Source organism: Bos indicus, chromosome 3 (assembly GCF_029378745.1).
Source record: "Bos indicus isolate NIAB-ARS_2022 breed Sahiwal x Tharparkar chromosome 3, NIAB-ARS_B.indTharparkar_mat_pri_1.0, whole genome shotgun sequence".
Classification (NCBI taxonomy): Eukaryota; Metazoa; Chordata; class Mammalia; order Artiodactyla; family Bovidae; genus Bos; species Bos indicus.
In genome coordinates this window covers 25,994,796-26,006,267 of record NC_091762.1, presented here as the reverse complement: position 1 = coordinate 26,006,267, position 11,472 = coordinate 25,994,796, and the positions used below count along the sequence as shown (strand labels likewise).

At 43.3% G+C, this 11,472-nt stretch overlaps 1 long non-coding RNA gene across 1 annotated transcript in view; it reads right to left on the bottom strand.

Moving 5' to 3' along the window:
- Positions 1-276: 276 nt before the first annotated feature.
- LOC139182151 (uncharacterized) overlaps positions 277-11,472 on the bottom strand; it is a 12,749-nt gene continuing 1,553 nt past the window's right edge. The window contains exon 2 of the long non-coding RNA XR_011565717.1: positions 277-365. This is a non-coding gene — a long non-coding RNA (uncharacterized lncRNA). The remainder of the gene's footprint in view (positions 366-11,472) is intronic.

Here is an 11,472-nt window from a genome sequence, read left to right as displayed (position 1 = left end):
AGGTGGGCTTGAGTGAAGGTGATAGAAAAATCAGGATTGATTGTCCTTAAATTGTCAGATCTGGCACTGGTCAACATGATAGTCCTACTTTTTCTATCCGACAGTATTTAAGTTGGAAAAAAAGGTATTTAATTATTATCAGATGCTTTGTTTGCTGAGTATCAGAAAATAATTAAGTTGGGTAAAACACAGGGAATCATGGGCTTCCGGAAGAGAAGAGCTCAGTGGCGGTGTGGCCTTCTGGCTGCGAGTCCTTGGGTCTTTCTTTGGCTCTGCTTTTTCTGGCATATAAACTTCTTCACACATTGGCTTCTCTCATGGCAGCTAAATGGCAACAAGATTCCAGGACTCATCTGCATACCATCCTGTCCAAAAAGAGATGAGAATTTGTGGCTTGGTGAACATGAACTTGAAATAACTTCTCATCCCTGACTCATCAAGGGCAAGGGGTAGGATTACGCTGATGGCCATAGGTCCATCATTAGGACATTGGGATGTCCACATCAGTTCAACCCAAACAACACAGCAGCTTCCCAGCTGGGAAAGGAAAACTGGATGCTTGGCACCAGTGTAGAATTCCTACTATACACATTTTTCTATCATCTCTTCACTTTTAAATAAGGAACATCAATTACTTTATGCCATCCCGAGTGTTAGATTCTAGTCTTTCCCCATGATCGGTTAAACTTCATTTGCTATAATTTCTATTATCTACTAATTAAAAAGGCTTCCTTGGTGGCTCATTGGTAAAGAACCCGCCTGTAAATGCAGGAAACGCAGGTTCAATCCCTGGGTGGGGAAGATCCACTGGAGAGGGAAATGACAACCCTCTCCAATGTCCTTGCCTGGGAAATCCCATTGACAGAGAAACCTGGTGGGGTTACAGAAGAGTCGGACACAACTTAGTGACTAAACAACAAAAACAACTAATTAAAAAGCAATTATTATTATTATGTACTCCCCATTTCATAGACTGAAAAAAAATAAGGTACCTTGCAGTCATGTTTTATAAATCTTGAGAGATAATTAGAATTATACTCTTCTACTGAAGACTCATTGGAAAAGGCCTTGATGCTGGGAAAGATTGAAGGCAGGAGAAGAAGGGGACGACTGAGGATGAGATGGTTGGATGGCATCACTGACTCACAGGACAAGAGTTTGAGCAAGCTCTGGGAGTGGGTGATGGACAGGGAAGCCTGGTGTGCTGCAGTCCATGGGGTTACAAAGAGCTGGACGTGACTGAGCGACTGAACTGAAAAATTACAAAGCCTTAAGCTTCCACTTTTGTTCACAAATGAGATCACAAATACTACTTGTGTGGTCTTAAAACCAGATGCTCTCAATTCCCCTGGAGAATTTCAAACCCTGACATGATCTGGACTTGGCCCAGGGGTCCTGGTTAATACCAGCAAGGCACTCTCTGTTATCAGCAAGCCCCCATTGCAACCAGGGGCAGAGAAACTCACAGCCCAGCTGGAGCCATCTTCTCAAACCAAGAAAATGGACTGTTGACCTCTCTGGGGACTTTCAGGTTCTATCATTTTCTAGGGTAGAATCTATCTTATACTGTCCTGTGAGCTAGGCAAGGAAACAAGTGATAATAAATTTGATCTCATAATGCAACAGGATGCCCTCCTCTGAACCCCACAGGTAAACAGTACTGCAGTAGTTCTCAAGCTTTTTGGTCTCAAGACTCCGTGAAAGGACCCTGCAGGACCCAGCTGAAGACATGGAGGAGCTTAGTTATGTGAGTTCTGTCTGTGGGTATCGACTGTGTCAGAAACTCAAACGGAGAAAGTTTTAAAACAAAGAACATCCCAATAGCATCCCAATGATCCCAATGTCATCACATCATGCAGCTTCTGGAAGCTTCCCTAGGCATTCATGAGAAGATGGGAGTTCAAAAGGCAAATGATGACTTAGTATCATCATCAACATCATTTTGGTGCCAGACTCACTGAAATAGAACACCGATTTTGAGAGAGTGGGTTTTTTGAATTGGATAGCATGGGTTCACCCTCTGGCTTCACCCTTTAAGCTCAATTTCTTAATTGAGCTTAAAAACCATGCCTCAATTTCTCTGTAAGTTCATTAACCTTTCCATACTAATGGAAATTACTATTTGGGCTAATTACTAATTACTAATTGGGCTAGTAATGTGACCTGCCTTTTTGGGCTGCTGGGAAAATTAAATAAAACAAATACCTATAAAGCATTTTAGAACAGACTAGTATATAGTAAACATTATCTATTATTGATAAATATTAGTTGCTATTGGCTGAAAACATTAGCTTTTATCACCATCTCGCTATTGTTAGTATAGATGGTTGTGCTGTCCCCACGGGACTTGTCCCTCTGCCTGGCTTATGATACTGCTGTTGGGACCCTAAGCTCCCTGTGAGCACGTGGGTTCATGGGGGCCAGTCTGCTCAAAGTCCACCTTAGTCTCCAGTACTGGATCTTACATCATGGAGGAGGCCACACTGGCTGCAGAAGTCAACAACTGGCTCTGCTTCAAATGAGAAATAGAGGAGTCAGAGCCAGCTGCCAGCCTCCTAACTCACTGTATTGAGAGCAATACCACAAAGCAACAGTTCGCTTTTTTTTTTAATTTGTCACTTTTCCCATATAATTTTAAGTTGATATACTGTTTTTTTATTCTGTTTAAGAAATTCTCCCTCTCTCTCTCTCTCTCTTTTTTTTTTTTTTGGCTGTATGGCATGTGGGATGTTAGTTCCCTGACCAGGGATCAAACCTGTGCCCACTGCAATGAAAGTGTGGAGTCCTAACCACTGGACCATCAGGAAAGCCCCAACAGTTCACTCTTCGGCTGTGGTCAAAGAGAGAATTAACTCAGAACACTGCATTTCCTAGATCTGGCATTGTAGAAATTCAAAACCAATCGTCACCCTCATAAGTGCACTTAACGAAAGTGTGTTGGACAGTGTCCATCTGCCCATCCAGACTCTCCAGCCACTCTTCTATCAAGAACTCTCCACTCTGCATCCCGGGGTGGAGGGGATGCTGCCTTCTGGTTGAGTCGGGGCACAGGGAGGCTCAGGCAGGAGGGTGGCGGGCATGAGTAACGAGCAGTCAGGCGGTTTTCCTCTGGCTCCCTCCCTGCTGGGAGCAGACTGCTGTTCAACCAGCGGGTACAGCTCCTGTTAGGTGTCTGTCTACTAGCTGTCCCAGGTTCTGGTTCCCTCCCTCTTCTCGTCCCTTCAGGTGTAGTGTGGAAATGGCTCATTGCTAGTCCTTCAGGGCCCCCCACCCCTTGTTAAGATTTCCCTGGACCTCGCCCAAGACCAGGTAAATGGTCCCTTCATCAAGCTCTCCTCAAGAACCATGATCAAGTGTGCCATCTATTTTCTCTGGGAACCTGACTAAAGCAGAGATAGCATACATGTGTGAGAGTGTGTCACACATAATAGTGTGAAAAGACAAACACAAGAGTATTCACAGAATTGCTGCTGTGGGACTAGCCATGATTTCTTTCTTTCTTTTGTTTCTCTGCACTTTCTGATTTTTATACAAGGCAACGTGCATTATTTATATTTTAAAAAATTGTGTGAAAAATGAAGATTCACAGATTTATGAGATCCAATGGTTTCTATCTAGGAGGACTGGGCTCAGTCAGGGGAGACCAGAAACCATCAGGTCCAGATCCTTTGGGGACAGAGCTGAGCCCTGATCCACTCTGATGGAAAGAAACTAAAGACACTGGCCATTGCCCCGTAGATCAGATGTCATGAGGATTAATGAGATAAACATGTCTGCAGCTTGGAATTCTTAATGTGATTAAAAAGAAAATAAGAGTCCCATTATCATTCTTTGGCTTTGGAAGGGCCCTTCAATCTTGGCTGCCCTGAATCTTGCTGCCATCCTGATGGTGTTATAACCAAGCCAGGTGCAGAGTAGAAGCAAGAGGGCAGGGCTGTCATGGGGCAGGGGGGATGGCTCAGCCTGGTAGCCTTCAAGATTCAGCACACACAGAACTATCTGTGTGTGTGTGTGTGTGTGTGTGTGTGTATGTGTGCGTGTGTGCTCAGTCATGTCTGACTCTTTGCGACCTCATGGACTGTAGCACTTCAGGCTCCTCTGTACATGGAATTCTCCAGGCAAGTACACTAGAGTGGGTAGCCATTCCCTTCTCCAGGGGATTTTCCTGATCCAGGGATTGAACTAGAGTCTCCTGCATTGCAGGCAGATTTTTTACCATCTGAGCCACCAGGGAAGCCCATAGAAGCATCTGAGGATGTGCCAAATGCAGATTCTAAGGCACTTACCCAATAGAGGCAAGATGGGGCTGAGGCATCTGCATTCTATAGTTGGCTGTCCTCCACCCCCACACACATACACATCACAAGGAATAAAGGTGCCCCAGCCACTGAGTTTGGGGCACAGTTTCTGCCTCCTTCAAACTCTCATCCTAAGACTCAGTGAGCAGAGGAAGGGAGAAGGGGAAGAAGAGGAGGAGAGCTCTGTGGTGGTGAGAGGCAGTCATGCCCAAACCAATCTGGTCATCACCAGAAGGAAACCCACAAGTGGGACATTGAACCGCCTGGGCGATTAGTGCTCCGGAAACCACGGGGACCCACTGGAGACTTTGACTGATGCTGTGTTCTTTTCCATTTCTTCTCTGATTACATTGATCCTGTACTTTTGCTGATGTTGTGACAGTCTAATTATAGACTTCTCAGCTGCTGAGCAAACAGTCGTACCCTCTCGGTAAATCCGCCTGTTACACAAGCTCCGACTCTGGGACAGTCATCACACACAGCCAGCCCCATGGTGTGCTGGGCAGCCGTGCCACACACTCTTCACCTCCTTCATGATGAGGCTGGAGCTGGAGGTGCTGAGCGTGAGCCAAACTGGGTTCCTTTTTGTTGTTGTTGTTAACATATGGGGAAACTGAGGCCCAGAGCAGTGGTTAAAGCAGTGCAGAGCTAGGGATGAAATCTGAGACTTGGGGAAGGGTGGGTGATGTGTTCAAGGCTCCTTCCTTCCTTCCTTTCCTCCCTCCCTATTTTCTTTCTTTCCTTCTTTCTCTTTCCTCCCTTCCCTTCTTTCTTTCTGTCTTTCTTTTAGTGAACATCATCCACTCAGGATCTATTTTAAGGAGTTTGAAGAGGAAAAGTATCACTGGACCAAGAGCAGAGAGTATCAGCAAGGTGGGGCCAGCTGGATGACCTCCATCCCAAAAACTTTCCAATAATCCATTTCCTGGTCCTCCAACTTATGAACTTCACAAATTTGTCTGGATCTGTGTCCCAGAGCTAGATGGATCAGAGGATGCTTACTCATTCAAGACATGCTCACAAGAGATGGATGTAAAGGCTGGGAGGAAGAGGTACATGTTCTGGCCATCCAGCATCTGGACCTCCTTGCTCTGTCTGGAGAATTTCCTACCTGAAGAGGGAGAGCCCACTTCTCAGAGCTAAAGGTGAAAACATCAAGTAATCAGAAGGTTTTGAGCCTTCTTTGTGACTAGGGCTTGGGCACATGACCTTGGCTTTGCTGATCAGCTGCCCTCACCCAGATTTGGAATCAGAAACTAGCTATGGGACACAAAGATTCCATCTATCAGCGGGTGGCAGTAGTGTTCAGGGTGACAGTTACATCATTTCCAGAGGCAGCAGCAGCAACATGCATTGACTACATCTATGATGACATCATGGCATCTTCCCTGGACATACAGTATGATTTTTACTTCCCTACAGTATGATTTTTAAGCCTTGTTCCCAGTAGCACAGCCAATCAGCCAAGTTCTCTAGCCATTCTGCTGATTCTGTGGGCTCCCCCAAATCTTTAAAATAAATTTGATTTTTCTTAAATCATCCAGAGTCACTTGTGATTGCTTGCAACTAAAAATCTAGACTAATATGTAGGCTGGAGGACAATGTTTGCCATCCCCTGGGAGGTGAGGTAGACATTACTAGCAGGTGGGCATCATCTTCCTCTGGCAAGCTACACCAGAATGGCAAGAGCCTCTTTCTCAAGAGACACAGACTCCTGCCTGGGGAGGTTTAGGCATTATGGCAGCTGGCAAGACAGACATCTGGGGCCTAAATGTAAGGCAGGTTCAGAACAGATATGAAATGGTCAGTTAACAATTTACACTTTGATGGAATCCCTTTTCCTTGAAGGGACATTTGAAAACATTAATCCTTAGATAAGAGATCTGGAGCCCTAGAGGTAAAGGCAGTCACAGGAAGGCATTGAGAATTTACCCTCCTCTGCTCTCATCCAACTTGCTTGGCAAGCTCTTCTAAATAAAGGGAGAAAAGAGTCCAAGGTTGGCAAAGAGATGGATTTTGTGAACACGGCAACTGCTGTCACATGCATTCACTACCTCACTTGATCAGCACACACAGAGACCTCCATGAAGCTGGGAAGTTTGTTATCTTTCCCATTTTTGGATTAGGGAGCTGAGACTCAGAGGGGTTAAGCCATTTGAAAGAGATACTAGCCCTCTGGATACATCTTACATCCTTTCTCCAGTGATCCCTTTAGGGTGTTGAGCGGGAAGGGTGTCTAGAGACACTAGCTCAGAGAGATGAGGTCAGCTCTGCTCATATTGGGCACGCTCATTTCTTTGGCAGTGCCACCATCACTCCATTCCCCTTTCTGGTCCCCTCTCTTGGTTCATGCTGCCTCCGTGCCCCGGCGTTTCCCCTGCCATGCTGTACTTTAGGCTGCTGTCATAGCCATGCCCAAAGATGCAGCCATCCTCTCCTCCCTGCCCCATGAGATCTGACATTCTAGGTCCTTTCCTCCTGTGCTTTGCTCTCAATAAAACTCACACCTTCTAATCTAACCTAGCACTCATTCTGCAATACCCAAGAAAAATATTGACCTAAAGAAACCTGAGAAGAAACAGGGGTTTACTGGTGAGAGTTCCAGGTGGGAAGTGGAAAGTTAAGGTATCCCTTGGCTCCACCAGAGACTTGCAAGGATGTAGACAATGCCATTGTAGAGGTTTTAAAACAGGTCTGTTAGTGCTGTGGTGCTCCTGAGTTGCTAGTGATAGGCTTGTCCAGCTTGTGAAAACTCATTGAGCTGTGCTCTTACGATCTGTGTGCTTCTCTATGTGCTTCTCTTTATGTCAATAAAAACTTTACTTAAGAATCCTTTTAAGATAAGATATTTAGACAAGGGCGTTTTAATAAATGCTTATTGAGGTGATCCATCTTGGGATAAGGTAATACAAATACACAAGAATTCAGAAAACTGCTAAGTGAGGATAGCTGGGCACTATACAAAAGGTTTTTCTTGCCTTAAAAAACAGGATTAATGACGGAATCTCTTTGTTTCCTTAAGTATTTAAATTAAATCCTATTGAGACATGCAACTTTTCCAATGTCATGGCCAAAGTTGAGTCACGCCTGCATTTTAAAGTCTATTTCCTCCTTTTCCTTTCCTCTTCTCAACTTTTCTAGGTACAGATCAGTGAGCTGCTCAGAAAGCAAGGGTGTTTAAACCATTTTGATTTGGCAAGGAGGAGTCTTGGAACGACAGTTTCAATATCTGGTTCTGTGTCCAACGGGTGGTACGTGGTGACTTCTTAAGCTCCAGGATGCCACATGGGGTAGAAAGAATAGTATATATTTTCAAAAACAAAACAAACAAATTTTAAAAATGGAAATAAAATTCTATAAAAGTCAAGTAACGCCCCAGGAAAAAAAGGGGCCTCAAAGAAAAATACATACACACATACAAATAAGGAATTTCTCTTCTGGCTCTTCCCTCCTTCCTACCACAAAACTGACTAAGGGTCCGGGAGTTGAACAAAATTTGATCTAAGCAAAGGTATAAGCAAATCAGGCTAGATCAAATTCTAGGTTAGAATTTCTGAGGTTACTTGTGCTAATGGTATGCATGACGTATCCAAAAAGTAGAAATCATTCTAGGGCCAATGTAATATAACAATTGGCATTCACCTTATTATGATCATGCATCCTGGACTTTTCTGGGCATTCTAAACTTTAAGTAACTGGTCACTTTGTTTTTTTAATTGAATTTTTCATTCAATAACTATCCATTCATTCAACCATTCAACAAAGCTACTGGACAGCAGTGCTGGACTAATTGGATATCCATATGGGAAAAATAAACCTTGACTCCAGACTACATAAAACATTCATTCAAGATGAATCATAGGTCTAAATGTGACTAGAGATTGTTAAGTCATTTTGGAAAAATGTTTGGCAATATACTTAAAGCCTCATATGATCCTGCAGTTCCAACCATTGAGTGTAAACCCAACATAAATGGATGTTATGTCCACTAAAAGACATATATAAGAATGTTTGTAAGTGACAGGTTAAAGAGGTTCAAAACAAGTTTTGGGGAACTAATGAACACCATGGCGACTATAGTTAATAATCCTGTACTATAGACTTGAAATTTGATCTTAATCATTCTCACCTCTCCCTATGCTTAAACACACACACACACACACACACACACACACAAAGTAACTATGTGAAATGATGGATAAGTTAATTAGTTTGGCTAACTAGCTTCACAATGTACATGTATATCAAAACCACATGTAGTATACTTTAAAAATATACAATTTTTGTATACCTCATTTAAGCTGGAAAAAAAAAAGGTTTGCAGCAGCTTCATTCATGATAGGTAAAAACTTTGATGGAACTCAAACATCGACCAGTGGAATATGTACATAAACTATTGAACATTTACATAATAAAATAATACACAGGAATGGGAAAGAATGAACCACTGTTATGTGCAACAACATAGATGAGTTTCACAGACACTGTTGAGTGAAAGAAGCCAGACACAAAAGTGCACATCCGATGTAATTCATCCAAATCAAGTTCAGATGTTGGTGACAGAGATCAGAGCATGGTTACCTTTGTGGGACACTGAATGGGAAAGGGCATGAGGAAGCTGGAGATGTTCTGTATCTTGATCTGGGTGGCAATTATTAGGGGGTACAATGCAAAGAAATAGAGAAAAACAACAGAATGGGAAAGACTAGAGATCTCTTCAAGAAAATTAGAGATACCAAGGGAACATTTCATACAAAGATGGGCTTGATAAAGGACAGAAATGGTATGGACCTAACAGAAGCAGAAGATATTAAGAAGAGGTGGCAAGAATACATAGAAAAACTGTACAAAAAAGATCTTCACAACCCAGATAATCACGATGGTGTGATCACTGACCTAGAGCCAGACATCCTGAAATGTAAAGTCAAGTGGGCCTTAGAAAGCATCATTACGAACAAAGGTAGTGGAGGTGATGGAATTCCAGTTGAGCTATTCCAAATCCTGAAAGATAATGCTGTGAAAGTGCTGCACTCAATATGCCAGCAAATTTGGAAAACTCAGCAGTGGCCACAGGACTGGAAAAGGTCAGTTTTCATTCCAATCCCAAAGAAAGGCAATGCCAAAGAATGCTCAAACTACCGCACAATTGCACTCATCTCACATGCTAGTAAAGTAATGCTCAAAATTCTCCAAGCCAGGCTTCAGCAATATGTGAACCGTGAACTTTCTGATGTTCAAGCTGGTTTTAGAAAAGGCAGAGGAACCAGAGATCAAATTGCCAACATCCTCTGATCATCGAAAAAGCAAGAGAGTTTCAGAAAAACATCTATTTCTGCTTTATTGACTATGCCAAAGCCTTTGACTGTGTGGATCACAACAAACTGTGGAAAATTCTTCAAGAGATGGGAATACCAGACCACATGACCTGCCTCTTGAGAAATTTGTATGCAGGTCAGGAAGCAACAGTTAGAACTGGACATGGAACAACAGACTGGTTTCAAATAGGAAAAAGAGTACGTCAAGGCTGTATACTGTCACCCTGCTTATTTAACTTCTATGCAGAGTACATCATGAGAAATGCTGGGCTGGAAGAAACACAAGCTGGAATCAAGATTGCCGGGAGAAATCTCAATAACCTCAGATATGCAGATGACACCACCTTTATGGCAGAAAGTGAAAAGGAACTCAAAAGCCTCTTGATGAAAGTGAAAGTGGAGAGTGAAAAAGTTGGCTTAAAGCTCAACATTCAGAAAACTAAGATCATGGCATCCAGTCCCATCACTTCATGGGAAATAGATAGGAAAACAGTGGAAACAGTGTCAGACTTTATTTTTCTAGGCTCCAAAATCACTGCAGATGGTGACTACAGCCATGAAATTAAAAGATGCTTACTCCTTGGAAGGAAAGTTATGACCAACCTAGATAGCATATTCGAAAGCAGAGACATTACTTTGCCAACAAAGGTCCGTCTAGTCAAGGCTGTGGTTTTTTCCTGTGGTCATGTATGGATGTGAGAGTTGGACTGTGAAGAAGGCTGAGCACCAAAGAATTGATGCTTTTGAACTGTGGTGTTGGAGAAGACTCTTGAGAGTCCCTTGGACTGCAAGGAGATCCAACCAGTCCATTCTGAAGGAGATCAGCCCTGGGATTTCTTTGGAAGGAATGATGCTAAAGCTGAAACTCCAGTACTTTGGCCACCTCATGCAGAGTTGACTCATTGGAAAAGACTGATGCTGGGAGGGATTGGGGGCAGGAGCAGAAGGGGACGACAGAGGATGAGATGGCTGGATGGCATCACTGACTCAATGGACATGAGTCTGAGTGAACTTCGGGAGTTGGTGATGGACAGGGAGGCCTGGCGTGCTGCGATTCATGGGGTCTCAAAGAGTCGGACACGACTGAGCGACTGAATCAAAGGGAACTGAACTGACACATGCGTAGAAATTGTCAGTACACAGAAGCACTTAACCAAATTGATACCCTCAAAAACAAAAAGTAAAAGAAAAAAAGAATTAGACCATCCATCCTGATTTCATGTACAATAATAGTCACTGTGGTTTTCTCTACAAGCATTCATACTGATATCCTATTTCCTTAGCGTTCCAGGGGACCTTGCCCTCCCCAGGGAAGGCATATATTTGAGAGCTCCATCCTGGTAGACAGTGAGAACCACACTTGTATCAGGCAGGGACGGAAGGGGCAAGGTAGAGAAATACTGCGTGTAGGAAGTAATCTTTTCCCCACAACCCAGCAGATTAGTACAAGCTCCAAAAATGTTTATTGATAAATAACAAAAGCTACTACTTGATATAAATAACATTTACCAAACACTTTATATCAGGCACTGCACTGCTAGCTTTCCATTTTCTTATTTAATACTTATATAACCCTACAAAGCTGTTTGATTTTTAATTCCACCGTACAGGTGAAGAAACGGAGATTTATGGAGGGTTGGTTAAGTTACTTGCCCAGGGCCTTACAGATAGTTAGGTGGTGACTGGAGATTCAGTTAATCTGAATTTAGAATCTGGACTCGAAACCACTTGCTATGGAGTGCCTGGACGGCGTCCAAGCCCCGCCTGCATGTTGTATAACATACACGGCTGAGCCCTGTGACATTCCGAGTTGGGCTGACGCTGTCGCAGTTGCCAACCTTGGCGATGGATTCCTCCAG